Source organism: Bombina bombina, chromosome 2 (assembly GCF_027579735.1).
Source record: "Bombina bombina isolate aBomBom1 chromosome 2, aBomBom1.pri, whole genome shotgun sequence".
Lineage (NCBI taxonomy): Eukaryota > Metazoa > Chordata > Amphibia > Anura > Bombinatoridae > Bombina > Bombina bombina.
Window position 1 is genome coordinate 408,460,831 of NC_069500.1, and position 19,181 is coordinate 408,480,011.

Consider the following 19,181-nt stretch of genomic DNA (forward strand, 5'->3'; position numbering starts at 1 on the left):
TTAGGATTTATTTTTATTTTACAGGCAACTTTCAATTTATTTTAACTAGGTACAATAGCTATTAAATAGTTATTAACTATTTAATAGCTACCTAGTTAAAATAAAGAGAAATTTACCTGTAAAATAAATCCTAACCTAAGTTACAATTACACCTAACACTACACTATACTTTAATAAATGAATCCTATTTAAAACTAAATACTTACCTGTAAAATAAACCCTACGATAGCTACAATGTAATTAATAATTACATTGTAGCTATCTTAGGATTTATATTTATTTTACAGGTAACTTTTTATTTATTTTAGCTAGTTAGAATAGTTATTAAATAGTTATTAACTATTTAATAACTACCTAGCTAAAAGAAATTACCTGTAAAATAAATCCTAACCTAAGTTACAATTAAACCTAACACTACACTATCATTAAATTAATTAAATTAATTACCTACAAATAACTACAATTAAATTCAATTAAATAAACTAACTAAAGTACAAAAAATGAAAAAAGCTAAGTTTTCAAAAAATAAAAAAATAAGTTACAAACATTTAACAAATATTACAACAATTTTAAGCTACTTAAACCTAATCTAAGCCCCCTAATAAAATAACAAAGCCCCCCAAAATAAAAAAATGCCCTACCCTATTCTACATTAAAAAAGTTCAAAGCTCTTTAACCTTACCAGCCCTTAAAAGGGCCTTTTGCGGGGCATGCCCCAAAGAAAACTGCTCTTTTGCCTGTAAAAGAAAAATACAACCCCCCCCCCCAACATTAAAACCGACCACCCACATACCCCTAATCTAACCCAAACCCCCCTTAAATAAACCTAACACTACCCCCCTGAAGATCATCCTACCTTGAGTCGTGTTCAGCCAGCCGACCACCGATGGAACCGAAGAGGAGATCCGGAGCGGCAGAAGTCATCATCCAAGGGACGCTGAAGAAATCTTCCATCCGATGAAGTCATCATCCAGGCGGCGCTGAAGAAATCTTCCATCCGATAGAAGTCTAAATCCAGGCGGTGTCTTCAATCTTCATCCATCCTGAGCGGAGCCATCTTCAGAGGAGCCTACGCGGATCCATCCTCTTCTTCCCGACGACTAACGACGAATGACGGTACCTTTAACTGACGTCATCCAAGATGGCGTGACTCGAATTCAGATTGGCTGATAGGATTCTATCAGCCAATCGGAATAAAGGTAGAAAAATCTGATTGGCTGACTGAATCAGCCAATCAGATTCAAGTTCAATCCGATTGGCTGATTGGTTAAGACAATCGGATTGAACTTGAATCTGATTGGCTGATTCAGTCAGCCAATCAGATTTTTCTACCTTAATTCCGATTGGCTGATAGAATCCATCTTGGATGACGTCACTTAAAGGTACCGTCATTCGTCGTTAGTCGTCGGGAAGAAGAGGATGGATCCGCGTAGGCTCCTCTGAAGATGGCTCCGCTCAGGATGGATGAAGATTGAAGACGCCGCCTGGATTTAGACTTCTATCGGATGGAAGATTTCTTCAGCGCTGCCTGGATGATGACTTCATCGGATGGAAGATTTCTTCAGCACCCCTTGGATGATGACTTCTGCCGCTCCGGATCTCCTCTTCGGTTCCATAGGTGGTCGGCTGGCTTAACACGACTAGAGGTAGGATGATCTTCAGGGGGGTAGTGTTCGGTTTATTTAAGGGGGGTTTGGGTTAGATTAGGGGTATGTGGGTGGTGGGTTTTAATGTTGGGGGGGGGTTGTATTTTTATTTTACAGGCAAAAGAGCAGTTTTCTTTGGGGCATGCCCCGCAAAAGGCCCTTTTAAGGGCTGATAAGGTAAAAGAGCTTTGAACTTTTTTAATGTAGAATAGGGTAGGGCATTTTTTTTATTTTGGGGGGCTTTTTTATTTTATTAGGGGGCTTAGATTAGGTGTAAGTAGCTTAAAATTGTTGTAATATTTGTTAAAATGTTTGTAACTTATTTTTTTTATTTTTTGTAACTTAGCTTTTTTTATTTTTTGTACTTTAGTTAGTTTATTTAATTGAATTTAATTGTAGTTATTTGTAGGTAATTAATTTAATTAATTTAATGATAGTGTAGTGTTAGGTTTAATTGTAACTTAGGTTAGGATTTATTTTACAGGTAATTTTGTATTTCTTTTAGCTAGGTAGTTATTAAATAGTATTTAATAACTATTCTAACTAGCTAAAATAAATACAAAGTAACCTGTAAAATAAATATAAATCCTAAGATAGCTACAATGTAATTATTAATTACATTGTAGCTATCTTAGGGTTTATTTTACAGGTAAGTATTTAGTTTTAAATAGGATTCATTTATTAAAGTATAGTGTTAGGTGTAATTGTAACTTAGGTTAGGATTTATTTTACAGGTAAATTTCTCTTTATTTTAACTAGGTAGCTATTAAATAGTTCATAACTATTTAATGGCTACTGTACCTAGTTAAAATAAATTGAAAGTTGCCTGTAAAATAAATATAAATCCTAAGATAGCTACAATATAATTATTATTTATATTGTAGCTATATTAGAGTTTATTTTAAATGTAAGTATTTAGTTTTAAATAGGATTCATTTAGTTAAGAAGAGTTAAATTTATTTAGATGTATTTAATTAATATTTAAGTTAAGGGGGTGTTAGGGTTAGTGTTAGACTTAGGTTTAGGGATTAATCATTTTATTACAGTGGCGGCGATGTAGGGGGGGCAGGATAGGGGTTAATAAATTTATTATAGGTGGCGACGGTGTAGGGGGGGCAGATTAGGGGGTTAATAAGTTTAATATAGGTTGCGGCAGGGTCCGGGAGCGGCGGTTTAGGGGTTAAACTATTTATTTAGTTGCGACGGGGTCCGGGATCGGCAGGATAGGGGTTAATAACTTTATTATAGGTGGCGGCGGTATGGGGGGCAGGATAGGGGTTACTAGGTATAATGTAGGTGGCGGTGGGCTCCGGGAGCGGCGGTTTAGGGGTTAATACATTTATAAGAGTTGCGGCGGGGTCTAGGAGCGGCGGTTTAGGGGTTAGTAACTTTATTTAGTTGTGGGGGGCTCCGGGGGCGCCGGTATAGGGGGTAGAACAGTGTAGTATAGTGTGGGTGCTTAGTGACAGCTTGTTTACATATAAACTGAACAAAAAAGTTACTGCTTTAGTTCTTTTTAATTGTAAACAGCCGTACAATATTTAGCTAGATATAAGACGTGTCAATGTTATCTAATACGTAGAAAGTCTGGATAACCGATTCAATAGATTTTCCCTCCAATGCGCAAGCGTAAAACTAACAGAGATGTGGGTAACTTTGGCTTCTACAATTACAAATGCTCATGTGCGATTTAGCTGAATTGACGCACAGGCTTATTAGGAAGGGTTATGCTGGTAATGATATGCATAGGAGCGAAATGTTATTGGTCAATCATTTCATATACACACTATGCCGAAAACGATGGGCTGGGAAAGGAGACGTCATGGCCGGGTAATTTTTAGTTAAAATATAAGGTTTGTAAGCTTCGTTTTATACAAAATATAGGTTAGTAGCTTTTAATAGATGATAATTATACAAAATATGGGACTATTGAGTAACGAAAAAAGTAAAAAACAGTAATCCTTTAAACTTTCATGATTCAGAAAGGGCAAGCAATTTTTAAAAAAGACTTTCCAATTTACTTTTATCAATACATTTGCTTTGTTCTCTTGGTATTCTTTGTTTAAGGCTCATCTGATCATTTCTAAACCCTTAAAGGCCGCCTCTTATCTCAGTGCATTTTGACAGTTTTTCACAGCTAGACAGAACTGGTTCATGTATACCATATAGATAACATTGTTCTCACTCCCGTGTAGTTATTTATGAGTCAGTGCTGATTGGCTAATATGCAAGCCTGATAAAAGCACTGACATAAGGGTGTAGCATGCAGAGGCTTAGATACAATTTTCAGTAATGATCAACATAACCCAAAAATGACATGACATTTACATGACTAAAATGAATAGTTCTAGAATAAAAAGGAAATTTATGCTTACCTGATAAATTTATTTCTTTTACGATACGACGAGTCCACGGATTTCATCCTTACTTATGGGATATCGCCTCCTGGGCAGCAGGAGGAGGCAAAGAGCACCACAGCAGAGCTGTATATATAGCTCCTCCCTTCCCTCCCACTCCAGTCATTCGACCGAAGTTAGGAAGAGAAAGGAAAAGCCAAGGTGCAGAGGTGACTGAAGTTTAACAAAAATAAAGACCTGTCTAAGAAAAAAAACAGGGTGGGCCGTGGACTCGTATCGTAAAAGAAATAAATTTATCAGGTAAGCATAAATTTCCTTTTCTTTCACAAGATACGACAAGTCCACGGATTTCCTCCTTACTTATGGGATACAATACCAAAGCTATAGGACACGGATGAAACAGAGGGACAAGACAGGAACCTAAACGGAAGGCACCACTGCTTGAAGAACCTTTCTCCCAAAAACAGCCTCGGACGAGGCAAAAGTATCAAATTTGGAAAATTTGAAAAAAAAGTGTGAAGAGACGACCAAGTTGCAGCCTTGCAAATCTGTTCAACAGAAGCATCATTTTTAAATGCCCATGAGGAAGCCACAGCCCTAGTGGAATGAGCTGTAATTAGTTCAGAAGGCTGCTGTCCAGCAGTCTCATATGCAAACCGGATGATACTCTTCAGCCAAAAAGAAAGAGAGGTAGCCGTAGCTCTCTGACCCCTACGTTTCCCAGAAAAAACAACAAATAATGAAGATGATTGATGAAATTCCTTAGTCGCCTGCAAGTAAAACTTCAGGGCACGAACTACGTCCAAATTATGCAACAGACGCTCCTTCTTAGAAGAAGGATTAGGACACAATGAAGGAACAATTTCCTGATTAATATTTTTGTTGGAAACAACCTTAGGAAGAAAACCAGGTTTGGTAAGCAAGACTACCTTATCGGAATGAAAAATAAGATAAGGAGAATCACATTGTAATGCCGAAAGCTCAGAAACTCTGCGAGCAGAAGAAATAGCAACCAAAAATAAAACTTTCCAAGATAACAACTTAATATCTATGGAATGCATAGGTTCAAACAGAACCCCTTGATGAACATTAAGAACTAAATTCAAACTCCAAGGAGGAGCAATTGGTCTAAACACAGGCCTGATTCTAATCAGGCTGGCGTCCGTTGTCACTATCACCCATGAGGGTCTGCGAAAGCACGTCCCTTGGGACAGATGATCCGGCGACAACCACCAAAGAAGAGAGTCCCTTGTCTCCTGATCCAGATCTATTTGAGGAGACAAATTTGCATAATCTCCATTCCATTGTCTGAGTATGCTCAGTTGTAGAGGTCTGAGATGAAAACGAGCAAACGGAATGATGTCCATTGCAGCCACCATCAATCCAATTGCCTCCATGCACTGAGCCACTGATGGCCGAGGATTGGACTGAAGGTATTGGCATGTATTCAGAATCCTTAACTTTCTGACTTCCATCAAAAAGATTTTCATGGATAGAGAGTCGATTAGAGTTCCCAGGAAAGGAACCCTTGTCTGTGGAATTAGTGAACTCTTTTCTAGATTCACCTTCCACCCGTGAGTCCTTAGAAAGGACAGAACAATGTCGGTATGAGACTGTCAGCTGATAAGACGACGCCTGGATCAGAATATCGTCCATATAAGGCGCCACTGCAATGCCCTGTGGCCTGAGAACCGCCAGCAGAGACCCCAGAACCTTTGTGAAAATTATGGGTGCCGTGGCCAGACCGAAAGGAAGGGCCACGAACTGAAAATGTTTGTCCAGAAAGGCAAACCTCAGGAACTTGTGATGATCTCTGTGGATAGGAATATGAAGATATGCATCCTTTAAATCCACGGTAGTCATATATTGACCCTCCTGGATCAATGGAAGAATTGTCCTAATAGTCTCCATCTTGAAGGATGGAACTCTGAGAAACTTGTTTAGACTCTTGAGATCTAAAATGGGTCGGAACGTTCCCTCTTTTTTGGAACAACAAAGAGATTTGAGTAAAACCCCTGCCCCTGTTCCTGTATTGGAACGGGACAAATCACTCCCATGGAGGAGAGGTCTCATACACAACGTAAGAACGCCTCTCTTTTTATCTGGTCTACAGACAATCATGAAAGAAGAAACCTTCCTCTGGGGAAGGAATTTTTGAACTCCAACTGATACCCTTGAGACACGATTTCTAGTGTCCAGGGATCATGAACATCTCTTATCCAAGCCTGGACAAAGAAAGTCTGCCCCCTACTAGATCCGGTCCTAGATCGGAGGCCACCCCTTCATGCTGTCTTGGTAGCAGCAGCAGGCTTCTTGGGTTGTTTACCCTTGTTCCAAGCCTGGTTGGGTCTCCAGGTGGACTTGGCTTGTGAATAATTCCCTTCATGTTTAGTGGAAGAGGAACAGGGGACTCCCTTGACATTTCGAAAGGAACGAAAATTACTCTGCCGTCCCCTTTGCTTAGATGTTTTATCTTGAGGGAGGAGGTGACCCTTACGTCCCATAATATCAGAAATGATTTCTTTCAAGTCAGGCCCGAATAAGGTCTTTCCCTTGAAAGGAATAGCTAAAAGCTTGGATTTAGAGGACACATCCGCAGACCAAGATTTTAACCATAAGGCTCTTCGTGCTAAGATGGAGAATCCCAAACTCTTAGCCGCCAATTTGGTGATCTGAATGGAAGCATCCGTAATAAAAGCATTAGCCAGCTTAAGGGCCCTAATTCTATCGTGTATTTCCTCCAAAGAAGTCTCAGTCCTAAGAGACTCTTCTAAAGCGTCAAACCAAAAAGCAGCCGCAGTCGTGACTGTTACAATGCAGGCCGCTGGTTGCAATAAGAACCCTTGATGAACATAGAGTTTTTTGAGAAGTCAATGGGGTCTTTGAAGGCACAAATGTCCTCAATAGAGATAGTTGTACGCTTAGCCAGGGTAGAGATAGCTCCCTCCACCTTAGGGATCGTCTGCCAAGAATCCCGAACGGTGTCAGCTATAGGGTACATTTTCTTAAAAATAGGGGAAGGGGAGAATGGGATACCCGGTCTTTCCCATTCCCTTGGAATAAATGTCCGAAATTCTCTTAGGAACCGAAAAAACGTCAGAATAAGAAGGAACCTCCAAATATCTGTCCATCTTACTCAATTTTTCTGGCGGGACCACAATAGAGTCACAGTCGTCCAGAGTCACCAAAACCTCTTGTAGCAAAAGTCAGAGGTGTTCAAGCTTAAATCTGAAGGACATTACGTCCGAATCTGTCGGGGGCAATGCACTTCCTGAGTCAGACAGTTCTCCCTCAGACAGAGTCTCCGTACCCCCCAATTCAGAGCCCTGGGAGGGTACATCGGAGATCGCCATCAAAGCATCAGAAGTCGCAGGGACCACATGGGCCTCTTTACTACTGCATTTGCCTTGCAATGCTGGCAAATTAGATAAAACTTCTGAAAGGGTGGATGACATAACTGCAGCCATATCCTGCAGAGTGAATGAAGCAGACGCAGTTGAAGAACACGGCGTCGCCTGTGCGGGCGTTAAAGGCTGTGACGCTTGGGGAGAAAGTTGCGGCATACCCCGAGTCTAATCAGTCTGAGAAATATCCTTAGATATACTTGCATTAAAGAAAATTTGTTCTTTAAACGGTAAAGCCCTCTCAGTACATGAGGGACAAAAAGGAATAGGGGGTTCCACATTGGCATCTAAACACATAGAACATGTACTGTCCTGAAGGTCAGCCATGACAAAAGATAAGCAAAGGCAATATTGGTAGTGGTACTGTAGATAAATTGTAAATAAAATAACAAGCAAGTAGTTAATATAAGTGAAAACAAATATGTTGAAAAAAACGAGTGTACTGTGCCTTACTTGGCGGGATCAGACTGATATACTTCAGGAAAGTTTTCTTCTGTGAAAAGCACACTGGTCTAAAAGAAGCTGCCTCTGGGTGGTAAATCGCCATAGAACAAGCCACTGAGCTGTTGTTCGTTCCTGGTAGAGCGCTTCTCTCTTTGTATGCAAATTATTATAACCCTGGGGAAGTCTCCCTATGGGTGATGGGGGAAACCAGACGTGGACTCCTTGCCCAGTGTGCTTAGAGGAATGTGGCTGCACCTCACTGACGAGGCCCATAGTAGGCCGAAACGATCGTCTGGGGTTGTCATGTTCCTTGTTCAGAGGAGAATTGCCTGGTATTTCGGGGCTGGACTGACCTTTCTTGGCGGGATCAGACTGATATACTTCAGGAAAGTTTTCTTCTGTGAAAAGCACACTGGTCTAAAAGAAGCTGCCTCTGGGTGGTAAATCGCCATAGAACAAGCCACTGAGCTGTTCGTTCCTGGTAGAGCGCTTCTCTCTTTGTATGCAAATTATTATAACCCTGGGGAAGTCTCCCTATGGGTGATGGGGGAAACCAGACGTGGACTCCTTGCCCAGTGTGCTTAGAGGAATGTGGCTGCACCTCACTGACGAGGCCCATAGTAGGCCGAAACGATCGTCTGGGGTTGTCATGTTCCTTGTTCAGAGGAGAATTGCCTGGTATTTCGGGGCTGGACTGACCTTACTTGGCGGGATCAGACTGATATACTTCAGGAAAGTTTTCTTCTGTGAAAAGCACACTGGTCTAAAAGAAGCTGCCTCTGGGTGGTAAATCGCCATAGAACAAGCCACTGAGCTGGTGTTCGTTCCTGGTAGAGCGCTTCTCTCTTTGTATGCAAATTATTATAACCCTGGGGAAGTCTCCCTATGGGTGATGGGGGAAACCAGACGTGGACTCCTTGCCCAGTGTGCTTAGAGGAATGTGGCTGCACCTCACTGACGAGGCCCATAGTAGGCCGAAACGATCGTCTGGGGTTGTCATGTTCCTTGTTCAGAGGAGAATTGCCTGGTATTTCGGGGCTGGACTGACCTTACTTGGCGGGATCAGACTGATATACTTCAGGAAAGTTTTCTTCTGTGAAAAGCACACTGGTCTAAAAGAAGCTGCCTCTGGGTGGTAAATCGCCATAGAACAAGCCACTGAGCTGGTGTTCGTTCCTGGTAGAGCGCTTCTCTCTTTGTATGCAAATTATTATAACCCTGGGGAAGTCTCCCTATGGGTGATGGGGGAAACCAGACGTGGACTCCTTGCCCAGTGTGCTTAGAGGAATGTGGCTGCACCTCACTGACGAGGCCCATAGTAGGCCGAAACGATCGTCTGGGGTTGTCATGTTCCTTGTTCAGAGGAGAATTGCCTGGTATTTCGGGGCTGGACTGACCTTACTTGGCGGGATCAGACTGATATACTTCAGGAAAGTTTTCTTCTGTGAAAAGCACACTGGTCTAAAAGAAGCTGCCTCTGGGTGGTAAATCGCCATAGAACAAGCCACTGAGCTGTTGTTCGTTCCTGGTAGAGCGCTTCTCTCTTTGTATGCAAATTTAAAAAATAAAACGTTACAATTTTTTACTGTGCAGCACTCACATGTAAAAGCAGGGAAGCACCGTTAGGTTACACTAGCTTTTCTTACAAGCAGCTAATATGATCTACCCGCTAAAAGTGTGAAAAATCTGATGGACAGAAAATACACTTGTACCTAGCCACAGCTCTGCTGCGGCGCCTACCTGTCCCCACGAGCCAACAAATAGTACTCTGTGAACTGCATGCCTAAGACCGCTTGTGAAGATGACTGAGACAAGCGGACTTAGGAAAACACCGGAGCCTCGAGGTACACTGCTGTCAGAACCCGGAACACTAACTGCGCGGCTTAGCGCGCAAACGTTAAGCCCCGTCCTTCGTGGGCGGTAGTCTAACTCCGATAAGGAGAACCACATGGGGATTACAAATGTCGAAAAGAAAACGACTTAGGAATAAACAATGTGCCACTTTTGAATAAACTATGTGCCCCCTTGAAAAGTCCTGTGCCTGTCAAATGCTAAGGCATAATAATCGGAGTAAGACTACCTAAACAGTCCCCCAGCGTCAAGCCCACATTCAATGTGCAATCGCAATGTAACCAGGCTAATAACTTAAAAAGCCCACTGTTATCGCCTCACAGTTGAATTCTCCAGCTCACATAATAAAGGGGGGAAAACATCCATGCATATAAATTACTCTTGCAAGTTGATTACCCCTTCCTGGTGTAGGAAATAATGGCCAGTCTGTTCTGAGCTACATCGTCTCCCCAGAATCAAAAGACTGTACATACCTCAATGCTGAGTGCAGCATGAACCTGTCCCACACGAAGAAGAGGTCCTTTTTATCACCTCCTGCAGATCTGTGGGGACAAACAGGATCTTAGATTATATCTTCTAAGACCATCAGCAGGGCAGCAAACAGTATGGGAGGCGCAGAGAGAATGTAGAATCTCCCCAGTTCCCATTGCTGAAAAACCTGTAGCTTTACCCCTGAGAAAAATAGCACTCACTGGTACCATTTAAAAATAATAAACTCTTGATTGATGAATCTAAACTAACACCTCACTTTATCTCTTTCTATCACTAACGCAGGCAAAGAGAATGACTGGGGTGGGAGGGAAGGGAGGAGCTATATATACAGCTCTGCTGTGGTGCTCTTTGCATCCTCCTGCTGACCAGGAGGCGATATCCCATAAGTAAGGATGAAATCCGTGGACTCGTCGTATCTTGTAAAAGAAAAAATTCTATTAATATTGCTTAGTCTTCCAAAAACCCCCTTAGGTTCTGTGAAATCGGGACAGAAATGTGCACTCTTATTTGGCTTTAGCAATAACACCTCTGATAGGCTGTTTTACTCCTGCTTCCAAAAATACTGAAGCAGGGCCAGGCCAGGGTCTTAAAAGACACTACATTTAAAAAAAAGTACTTAAAATTACACATGTATAACAGCAGCCAGAAAAACTTTTAGATACTGAACTAAAAACTATGCATCACTGCCATACAACTTTAACAAGCGGTTGAAACAACAAAAATCTGTAACTCAGATTATATTCTTTTCTTTTCTTGTAAGAACAATGAATCCATTTCAACCAGTATTAAAATAAGAAGAAAAAGAAACATATAGGGAAAAAAAAAACAAGACACACATTATATATATATATATATATATATATATATATATATATATATATATATATATATATATATATATATATATATATATACACACATACACACATATACTATTAAAAATGCACAATCTTACAGCCACATCATTAAAAGTGCAAAAATAAAATTGCTCTAATATGTTAGAGCATTATATTTTCCAGTGTTGCTTTTATATAACTACAGGTTTAACCCCTCAAATTGATTGAACACATAGTTAAAGTCTCTACTGGGAGCTAGCTGAACATATCTGGTGAGCAAATGACAAAAGACATGAGTGTTGTCACCAATCCCCAAATTGCTGCCAGTAGTGTATTGCTGCTGATGAACATATGTACTTATGGTTTTCTACAAAGGCTACCAAGAGAACAAAAAGGTACTTTGGTAATAGAAGACAATTATAAAAAAAAATTAAATTGCATGTTATTTCTGAATTATGAAAGTATATTTTTGACTTTTTATTTCCATTTAAATATCTCCAATTATAGCTAAGGACATGAAGGCTTCAAACATAAAAATGTAGGTAAAGGGATATTCCAACCAAAATTGGAATCCACATGGATGCATTTCAGTTATGAATAGAAGCATTTTTGTAATATACATGTACAGTATTAGCAAACATGCTTCTAATTTAAATTTTGACAGGAATGTCCCTTTAAGTAAATTTAAAAGTTAATTTTAAACTCACTAAGAAGTATTTTTGCAATATCTTGTGTTTGAAAAATATCATATATAAAATCAGTCTTTATAACTAAGGAATTGCTCAATTTACATTAAACATATGGGGAAACTCCTTCTGGACAAATACAGAACACAAAAGGTTTCCCCATAATCTTTCCAGCAGGGGTAAAACAAAATACAAAATAACGTAACACAAGAAAAAAGAAAAAAAAAACTATTAAGCTTATTGGGTAGTTCCTTGAAGGGGCAGCCTGAAGGTGCACTGACGCTCACGGAGTGTGTTTTCTCTGCTATCTCATAACAGGTAATATTGGTAATCATTATGCAAATACTCTAGTTTTAAATCAATGACTGTGTGTCTTTGTGTGCGCGCGAGTGTATCTATATGTGTATGTATATATAAATATATATATATATATATATATTTATTAATTATTTTTTTTTTTTTATTATTATTATTATTTTAACTTGTAGAACAAATAAATAAAAAAATCATCAGGACACCCTATCAACATTAGAAGCTATGACATGTAGCATGTAGTTAAAAAAATTCTTACTTTAATAGTAAACAATGTAAACTGTTCCGGAAGCTGTTCCTTTACATTCACGGTGAATAATAAAGTGCTGAAAGAAAAAAAAATGTTGTCAATACTTTATCCTTGTGAATAAAAATGATACCTTATGTACACTCTCTAATCAGTCGAAATTCATATTTATAATATTTTTCATGGTTTATGTATGTGTTGATTATATATATATATATATATATATATATATATATATATATATATATATATATATATATAAATACATACAATGCCTTGCAAAATTATTCACCCCCTTGACTTTTTACATATTTTGTTACATTACAGCCTTAAATTAAATGTTTTATAAATCTGAATTTTTTGTGATGGATCAAAACACAATAGTCTAAGTTGGTGAAGTGAAATGAGAAAAATATATGCGTAAAACTATTTTTTAGAAATAGAAAACAGAAAATTGGCATGTGCGTATGTATTCACCAACTTTGTTATGAAGCCCATAAAAAGCTCTGGTGCAACCAATTACCTGCAGAAGTCACATAATTAGTGAAATGATGTCCACCTGTGTGCAATCTGTCACATGATCTGTCATTACATATACACCTTTTTTGAAAGGCCCCAGAGGCTGCAACACCTAAGCAAACCTGCCAAGAGACAGCCACCCACCAAAACACACGGACCGGGCAAGGAGAGCATTAATCAGAGATGCAGCACAAAGACCTAGGGTAACCCTGGAGGAGCTGCAATGTTCCACAGCAGAGACTGGAGTATCTGTACATAGGACGACAATAAGCCATACCCTCCATAGAGTTGGGCTTTATGGCAGAGTGGCCAGAAGAAAGCCATTACTTTCAGCAAAAAACAAAATGGCACGTTTTGAGTTTGCGAAAAGGCATGTGGAAGACTCCCAAAATGTATGGAGGAAGGTGCTCTGGTCTGATGAGATTAAAATTGAACTTTTCAGCCATCAAAGAAAACGCTATGTCTGGCGCAAACCCAACACATCAAATCACCCAAAGAACACCATCCCCACAGTGAAACATGGTGGTGGCAGCATCATGCTGTGGGGATGTTTTTCAGCACCAGGGACTGGGTAACTGGTCAGTGTTGAGGGAAAGATGGATGGTGCTAAATACAGGGATATTCTTGAGCAAAACCTGTTCCACTCTGTGCATGATTTGAGGCTAGGATGGAGGTTCACCTTCCAGCAGGACAATGACCCCAAACACACTGCTAAAGCAACGCTTGAGTGGTTTATGGGGAAACATGTAAATGTGATGGAATGGCCTAGTCAAAGCCCAGACCTCAATCCAATAGAAAATCTGTGGTCAGACTTGAAGGAGCTGGAGCAGTTTTGCACGGAGGAATGGGCAAAAATCCCAGTGGTTAGATGTGGCAAGCTCACAGAGACTTATCCAAAGCGACTTGGAGGTGTGAATGTTGCAAAAGGTGGCTCTACAAAGTATTGACTTTAGGGGGGGGGGTGAATAGTTATGCACATTTACTTTTTCTGTTATTTTGTCCTATTTGTTGTTTGCTTCACAATAAAAAAAAAAAAAAAAAAATCATCTTCAAAGTTGTGGGCATGTTCTGTAAATTAATTGATGCAAATCCTCAAACAATCCATCTTAATTCCAGGTTGTGATGCAACAAAACACGAAAAATGCCAAGGGGGGTTAATACTTTTGCAAGGCATTGTACATATACATATATATATATATATATATATATATATATATATATATATATATATATATATATATATATCTCAAACATAAGTCAAGAAGAGGAAGAGAAAAATGAGAAGGTCAACAACTAGTTATTATGGTACAGAACCATTAAATAGTTATCAAACATAAGTCAAGAGGGAGGTTTATAATAAAACCTCATAAAAGACTGGGAATTCAGCACTCTTTTCAAATAAGGACAAAAGCAACAATTGTTACATATGAAAAAAAGGTTATTTTAATTCTCACACTGTGTTGGGCGCAGGCCTGTTGAAATTACAGCATCCAATCAAATGGATAAAGTGAATATTCTGGTTAAAAACATTAGATACAAAATATGAAATATATACATATAATTCTAAATGCTAGGACCGGTCCGTGTGTAAAGACATGCGGTTAGTGAAAACTGAAACTTTCTTGAAATATACCGAAACTTGTAGTGCCAATATAGATACTGTAGCTAACTATGCACAGGATGTAGGTCTCAAAAGTGCTTTCACAGACCTAAATAGGTTTTAATACAACTTTTGTCTTTATTTGAAAAGAGTGCTGAATTCCCAGTCTTTTATGAGGTTTTATTATAAACCTCTTCCTCTTCTTGACTTATGTTTGATAACTATTTAATGGGTCTGTACCATAATAACTAGTTGTTGACCTTCCCATTTTTCATATATGAGTCAGTATCTCTGTGTATACTTAGGAAGCTAAATATAAGAGAGACTTCCGTTGGGGGAGGTGCTGTGCAGAATACCTGCACACAGGTGTCGTGAGAGGACACTAATTCATCGTCTGCCCGCTCCTAGCCACTTGCCCTGGAGAGCTTGCCAGGATTGATGTGTGGCGCTTTGTGAGGCTACGACCCGCCCAAGCTTGGAGTCTCCTTAAAGCCGACACGGCTTGTGATCCGATTGCAGAATGTTTTTTATCTCCCTCGGGGTATAACCCCGCAAGCTGCCCATAAGGAAGGAAGAATCCTTGGAAGTGTATATCTGCAGCGGCCGATCAGGTTTGTGTGTGTGCAGGTGGATCTCTCGTGGTACTTACCGCATTGGGAGTGGGAGAGTGATCCCTGTGTAGGCTGGAAGCGGTGCGCCTGGGACCGGCAGCTACTGCAGAGAGGGACCTGCTGCAGCGAAACCCCGACAGTGCCTAACAGGTATCCAGTCATCCGAACTGCGGTGCTCTGGGGGAGGAGGCAAGTAACTGGCGCTCACTCAGAACCGGGTAGACGTGGAGCTCCAGGATTATTGTCAAACTTCTTCCACCTGAGAAGTCATATACAAATAAGGGAGAATCTATTGATTGCAATCGCAATGGACCAGCCTATGTCATAGACCGGTAGCAATGATCCGGAGTCTGACTATCTCAATTGCTCAGGACCCGCTTCACGTGCAGCTGTATTAGTGGTCAGCTAATTGGCTGTGTATAGCCAAGCACTTGATGGATAAGGAAAACTAGATTCCAAAAGAAAGGAACATCTGGGCAGTAAGAAAGAGGTGAAGGCTCGCCTGCTGGTGTACAGAGAATCACCCACTATAAATTTTATCCGCAGCAAGCTGAGTAAACCTCCACGAAAGACGCCTGGTGAAAGGCCAAGGAAAAGTACACAGAGCTCAGGTCTGTTGATTCATTGTTGCCATATGTACCTGTAATGTTGTTACAATATAACCGGGCACTGTAATTGATAACTGATCTCCTGGGAGAAAGGCAGGAGGAATTTAAAGCTGCATTATATTGTTTCAGTGCCTCTAGCATAGACTGCTTGTGACTGTAACCGGCCGAGGATATGGCATTGCTCCCAAGAATTATGTTATCTGTGTTCTGTGGACGGTCAGGTATTTGGTAGAAGTGTCCTTATATTACTTAGAAGCCAACCTTGCATACAAGCTGGTTAGAACCTAGGCCTCTGGTTGGTACATTATTGGGATTGTAAGAGACATTCTATGGTATAGATCCTAATATATATCCAAAAGGAGTAGTTGTCTTGCATCCTGCTAAATAGACTGTTTTCTGGAAATCAAAAACCCTTACAAGAGACTATTATAGAGGGTGAGAGACTATTTAAAAGGAAGCAACCCTGGTGTCTGTGAAACTTGCCAATAATACATGGGACATTTTTTAGTTGCCATATATCTGATGTGTAGAGTTAAAACTAAGGGTGAAACACTATTCATATGAACAGATAGCAAGGGCTACAGTAATGAGTAAGAAAGAGGAAATATCTAATATCAAGTTGAAATGTCAATATGTGTATGCCTATATCATTCGTATCTGACTGTTATATACCATAAATGTATTAGACAGAAAGACCAAATTTTGGCAGTACTGAACTAGACACTCAGTACGCAGCTAGATATTACTGATGTAATAGGTTGAGAAGTTCTAACTGATTATTGTGGAAACTAGAAGGGAACCTGGAACTTAATAATTAAATAAAAAAAACTAATACTAGCATAGGGGAGGCCTGGTACCAGGAACTAAATAATATTTTGATACAGGCTTAATAAACACTATATACTCGATTCAGACACTTAACACATCAGTATAATCCCCTAGGGGACTCCTTTAAGCACTTTTAAACCTATCCAAAAGGGAAGAAAGGGGAAAGGAAAAAAGGAAAGAAGGGGAACCTGCATCATCTCTGGGGCCTTTCCCTCTCTTTTTGCTGTTTTTTGTTTTTTCACCAACTTTAGCACGTTACACACACCCTTTTTTTTGCACTTATTTAAATGGAAAAAATGGTCATGCAGGTAAAACACCATTCTCCCACAATGCCTGTTAAATCTAAAGATAAAAAAACTAGGGTTACTGATACCAGTTCTGATTTTGCTGAAGCATCGTCACCCCCCTTTGACATGCAAACCCTGGTAGCCCAGTTAAGTAATCTCTTTTCCCCACAGTTTGATATTATTAAAAAATAACTATTTGGCATATCCACTGATCTGACTACACTAAATACTGAGGTTAAACAATTTGCCGCTAGGATGACAGAGGTGGAAAATAGAGTTTCCAATTTAGAAGACACAGTTAACACACAAGAATCAGTATTAACAACACAAGCATCCAAAATCCACAACATGCAAGTCTGTCTGGAGGAACTGGAAGATCGCTCCAGATGTAATAATATAAGAATAATTGGGCTGCCCGAAACACTGGAATATGTGAACCTAATAGAATTCACTAGTAGGGTACTACCTCAAGCCTTAGGATTCCCTTCCCATCTCCTTCCCCTCCCTATTGAAAGAGCACACAGAATTGGCATCAGGAGCCCTAGTGAAGGTAACATCTCCAGACCCAGAATGTGTATCTTTAAATTATTAAGATACCAAGACAAGCTAGAATTACTAAGATTATTTAGGAAAACAGAAACATTTACTATAAAAGGAAAAAAAATCTTGTTGTTTCAAGATTTTTCCATGGAGACATCACAAAAAAGGAAGATTATGGCTCCACTATGTACATATATGATTAAGAAAGGTCTTAAAGCTTGTATGTTGTACCCAGCTAAGATTATAGTAGAGGAGAATGGTAATAGATATACATTTAATGACCCAGTTGAGGCAAAAGAATTTGTAAACTCTAAATAAATATCAATAAAATGCAGGATTAGATAAAGAATATTAGGATAAGACCATTCGCAACAGGTTTTAGATATGGTAAAAGTTAATCTGGAAGTAATCTATGAAAAGAAAAAACAGAAGCGCCACAGGCCCAATATTGTTTGGTCCGGAACTAGTAGATCTTAAAGTAATGAGTAAACTCACGTTTAGTAGAGCACCTCAATTAGTGCTAAAAATGTGGTCTGGGATCTATTCAGTCACCCAGAAGACCAACTTCCTGCACAGGAACTGATGTCTGTATAGACAGAAGGGAGACACAGGTGCCTATATGGCCTAGTATTGTTGGTACAAGGGTGTCAATACAAGCATAGAGAAGAATGATACTCACAATGTATAAAGCACCTCTTGTGATGCTATAGAGGCATGAAGGGATCAATTCAGTCACCCAACAGACTTGTGGCCAGATATCCAAGTGGATTCAGAGGTGCAGAAGGATCCCACAGTTGGCCAAAAAAGGAGATATTCCTCAGGAGAAGGATAAAAGATATATATCCCAAAGAAAGATGCAGCAAGTGTTCAAAATATTAAAAAATGACTTTAATAAAATTATAAAATCACAGGCAACGCGTTTCTCAGCGAATGGCTGTTTCATCAGGCTTCATGAATGATGAAACAGCCATTGGCTGAGAAACGCGTTGCCTGTGATTTTATAATTTTATTAAAGTCATTTTTTAATATTTTGAACACTTGCTGCATCTTTCTTTGGGATATATATCTTTTATCCTTCTCCTGAGGAATATCTCCTTTTTTGGCCAACTGTGGGATCCTTCTGCACCTCTGAATCCACTTGGATGTCTGGCCACAAGTCTGTTGGGTGACTGAATTGATCCCTTCATGCCTCTATAGCATCACAAGAGGTGCTTTATACATTGTGAGTATCATTCTTCTCTATGCTTGTATTGACACCCTTGTACCAACAATACTAGGCCATATAGGCACCTGTGTCTCCCTTCTGTCTATACAGACATCAGTTCCTGTGCAGGAAGTTGGTCTTCTGGGTGACTGAATAGATCCCAGACCGCATTTTTAGCACTAATTGAGGTGCTCTACTAAACGTGAGTTTACTCATTACTTTAAGATCTACTAGTTCCGGACCAAACAATATTGGGCCATGTGGCGCTTCTGTTTTTTCTTTTCATAGATTGCCGCTCCTGGATCCTGGCCTGGATCATCACAGATAGCTGCCTCCTATCTCAATAGAGACATTCACTTTATTATCACCTTGTTTGTCTTTTTTATTATCTGCATTACTTTGTATCACATTGTTATTGGTTAACACTGTTTAACATTGCACATTGTATGATATATTATTCTTGTACCACATTGATACAGGTTTACACAGTATATTGCTTTGATATATCACCTTAGTATTATTTAAATTTGTTAATATTATTTTATAATATTTAGATAGATAAATATAGGATTATTTGGTCACATCTCCTCTTTCACACTTAGGGCGCCCCCTCTCTTCCTTTTCTAATCTGGAAGTAAAATTATTATATAAGTATATCGCAAAATACATGATAGGATGTGAATTTTTTTTTTTTTTTTTTTTTCTCTTC

The 19,181-nt window shown here is 39.5% G+C and overlaps 1 protein-coding gene across 5 annotated transcripts in view; it reads right to left on the reverse strand.

Moving 5' to 3' along the window:
* The window catches only part of TANGO2 (transport and golgi organization 2 homolog), a 542,315-nt gene that overhangs the window by 379,660 nt on the left and 143,474 nt on the right, over positions 1 to 19,181 (reverse strand). For 4 of the 5 annotated variants that reach the window (XM_053701903.1, XM_053701902.1, XM_053701904.1 and 1 more), the window contains one exon: positions 12,288 to 12,354. The exons of the other annotated variant lie outside the window; for it this stretch is intronic. The gene's annotated coding sequence lies outside the window, so the exon portion shown is untranslated. Of the gene's footprint in view, positions 1 to 12,287; positions 12,355 to 19,181 lie in introns of those variants that run through there. 5 annotated transcript variants of the gene reach the window in all.